Source organism: Vicia villosa, unplaced genomic scaffold, assembly GCF_029867415.1.
Source record: "Vicia villosa cultivar HV-30 ecotype Madison, WI unplaced genomic scaffold, Vvil1.0 ctg.000163F_1_1, whole genome shotgun sequence".
Classification (NCBI taxonomy): Eukaryota; Viridiplantae; Streptophyta; class Magnoliopsida; order Fabales; family Fabaceae; genus Vicia; species Vicia villosa.
This window is the reverse complement of record NW_026705046.1, coordinates 510,992-514,889: the sequence shown is the minus strand read 5'-3', so window position 1 is coordinate 514,889 and position 3,898 is coordinate 510,992.

The following is a 3,898-nucleotide window of genomic DNA, read 5'->3' as shown; positions in this document are numbered from 1 at the left end:
GCTCATTTCTTCATTTTTCAATAGTTGAATCAACTTGTTAAGTTTCTCGATAATTTATTCCTTCCTAGATATTTCCTGGAAATCATGAACATTCCCCTATCTCAATTTAACGATTGGATCATATTTATAATTCCAATTCTTAACTTATATATTTGTCCGAAACAAAAGTGTTAATATATCCTATAAGATTTCCAATGGTTAAGCATCATCTGTGATGATATCTTTCACTTTCATGTGTTGTTCCAACTTCTTGATTTATGTGTTCATTCTCTCTTGATTAACCCTTGGAGAAACTCCATAAATCATTTCAAGAGTGTCTCACATTTCTTTTGTAGAATCACAAGTAAAAGCATAGTAAAAAACTCTAGAATTTAAAGCATTTATCAAAAGATGTTTAACTTTGAAACCAAGTTTGACTTTTCTTAAATCCTTTTCGGTCCTATTAAAATCAAGTTTATTTACTACCTTATCATTAAAGGAGAAGGTATGAACAGGCAGACCATTTTTTTTAATATTCCATATTTCAAAATTGTTAGCTTTGATAAAAGTTTCAAATTTCACTTTCCATAAGTCAAACCTATAACCATCAAATAGTGGTGGTGTATACATGAAAAGACTCTTTTACAAGAGTTCGAAGTCCTCATCCTTCTGGGGCAATTAGTCTTTAAATAGTAGTGGGGCTCTAATGCCACTTGTTAGACATGAGACTCCCAAAATAAGAGGGGGTGAATTGTGTTGGTTTAAAAATTGTTGATTAAAAACAAAAACATTGATAAAGTAAGAGTTTAAAAATATTTAGTAAATAAGCAGCAGATCGAATAAGGAAATAAATGGAAAACAATAGGAGATAAAATAACAGAAAACTAAAAGAGATAAGGGAAAGAGAGAGACACCAGCGATTTATATAGGTTCAGTTAAAGTGAAGGTGACCTAATCCTTTCCTTGGAAATTTGTCTTGAGAGTTTCCACGAGCTTTTAATAGGATATGTTCATGAACCTCCTTTTATAAGGATTTGAATTTTAATGGCAAACTTCTAACCAAAATGGTTTGACTAGATATCCTCCAAACTGAGATAGAGTATTATAATGGCTATCCTTCGAACTGAGATGGCATTTTATAATGACTATCCTCCAAATTGAGATAAAGTTTTATACTAGCTATCCTTTGAACCAAGATGAGATTTATACAGGATAATATCAAACCAATAGAGCTTTTACACTTGGATGAGCTCAAAAACCCTTATGGGGATTTTGACAGCTGATCTTAATGAGCCAAATAAGAGCTTTTGTAGCAAGCGAAAATCACAAACAAAACAGATACTTCGTAAGATAATCCCCAAACCAAACAATAGCTTTTAATTGTTTAACTTGCAACCAAACAACTTCTTACGAGATAATATTTTAGCCAAGAGATAATACACTTTTGGATAAATTACAATAATACCCTCAATCAGAACAATGTTCCTCACTAAGTACAAGAACACTCTCAAAGCACTAAGGGAAAATTCAAGTGAGAAAATGAGAGATTTATAGAAAATGATGAGAGAATGAGAAAGTGGGATGAAAGATCATTTTATGAGATGTTTGAAATAATAGCGAAACTCTCTATTTATAGGCCAATGCATGGTTTAAATTTGAAAAAATTCCATGGAATATTTAAGTCTCATAATTGATTAGCATAATTGATTATTAGACAAAATGGAATATTTTGAATTCTAGCGGTTGCAAATCTTTGAGACATGTTCCAATCAACTGTGAGCCTTATAAATTTAAATAATCAATTATAGAAATAGGGCTAATTGATTATGTACTTGTAAACGGGCTTCTAGTTGATCAGACAATTCCGTAGTAAATTAACTAGGCCTTATAACATTTTTTTGGTGATTTTAACAAATAAAGAGAGTCTTCTCAATGGTTTAAAGTGTGTGTGTGTGTGGTTTTTTCTTTGTAATTCTATAAATACCCTTGTGCCTTTACAAGACTCTGATCCCTCAGAAATTAATGACCAAGAGAGATTTTACACTTCCTCTCTTTCACAACTCTAAAGCTTCAAGTCTTGGCATTATTGTCTTTGACTTTACCATCACACAATTATTTTGAATATTTAGATTGATAAGGCTTGAGATTTATTCAAGTTGATTACCATCATCATAGAGTTGAAAGACCAAATCACTAGAAAATCTTGAAACAAAAGTCTTCATTTGAACATCATTAGATGTTAACATTGACTTTAAAGAGATAACTTGATGATATAAGCACCTAAACAAAAGCATATTCAAAAGGACAGCTTAATAAAACATCTAGGTACATAAAGCATTTTTGACCGCTTGAGATAATTTTAACATAATCTTCAAAAACAAAAGTGAAGTTTTCAAAACCAAACAATTTATCGCAGCTTTACTTTCAACAAACTTCACCCCTTTGGACCCCTTTGACAATACCTGATGAAATTTCATTCTAATTGTTATCGTTTATTTTGATGTTTTGTAAATTATAAGATATTTGTGGGTATGTAATATGATGTATCGCTCTTGTATAATTTGTTTGTAATATTATCCTTCATTTGTTAGACATGTACCTTGAGACACCTCTTCATTTGTTCAATTATAATTGAACCCATATTAATGTGTTTTTAACCTTTTGCAATTTAATATAAGTTAAAATATTAAGTGAAGCTTGAATCACAAGTTAGAAGTCTTAAATCAAGGTTCTTGTATGGCTTAATTCGGCCCAGACAAGTTGTGATTCAAATCAAAAGCATGCTTGGAAGTGAAAGTTTTATTTCTTCCAGTCTGATTTGAGCTAGAGAAGCAAGTGATTCAAATCACAGTACTCTTGGACTCGGATCACATGCATGATGATTCAAATAATGAAAATCCAATTTTCTTCAAAATAAGGTGTGATTTTAATCATACATCATTTGACTCGAGTCACACATCCATACATAATTCAAATCACATAAATAACAAACTCCTCACTTTATTACATTTAATTCATTATCATTCTTTTTATTCAAATCACAAAACTCATGATTTAACAAAAAATCTAATTGTATCTTTTTACCTACCCTTTTTTGTGTTTTATCTATAACACCTATTTAAAATCTTTTGTCAACTCACAAAATAAAGTGGTCCATCACATTGTTGGACAAGTTATTCACGCACAAGAGGGGGGGGGTGAATTTTAGTATTTAAAATTTACGATTACTGCAATGATTTTTTTAATTGAACTTGAAATTATGTTAGTAGTTTCTTAAGGATAAAGTACATAGCAAGAAGAATAAAGACAATAAAAATAAATATAAAAAATTAAAGTGGATAAGGGTTAGTGAGATGGCATCAGAGATTTCTCCAAGTTTAGCTGAAAGTTGGCTTACTCTTGGCCCTAAGAGGCCTTCTAGAGATTTTGACTATAAGCTTTAAGCTTTTACAGATTATGCCCATGAACCTTTATACCATATGATGTTGATGTTTTACAGGTTTATCTTCAACCAAAGATAGATTTTAACTATAAACATTTTATAAAATTTCCAGGTTTATTTCAATAACCAAAATAGAACTTTTTCAAGCAAAGCTCTAAAAGCTAAGACAAAGATTTTATGGCTGGTTTATCTCACAAACCAAACTCAATTTCCCAAAAGTATTATGTAATGCCCCAAACTGCTTTTAGGATTATCAATTAACCACATAAACCAACACGGGTCTTTTCAGCATGCTTTATCCTCACTCACATACTTTTCCGGAAATTTTCCAAACGGTCACTCATCCAAATATTACTCTAAGTCAAGCTTCCTTAACTATGAAGTTCTTATTTGCCCGGCTATTGAAAAGAAGACGCATCTGGTTGGCATATGTAGTACCAATAAATACTTATAAGTTTTCCTTCAACCATGCACTCC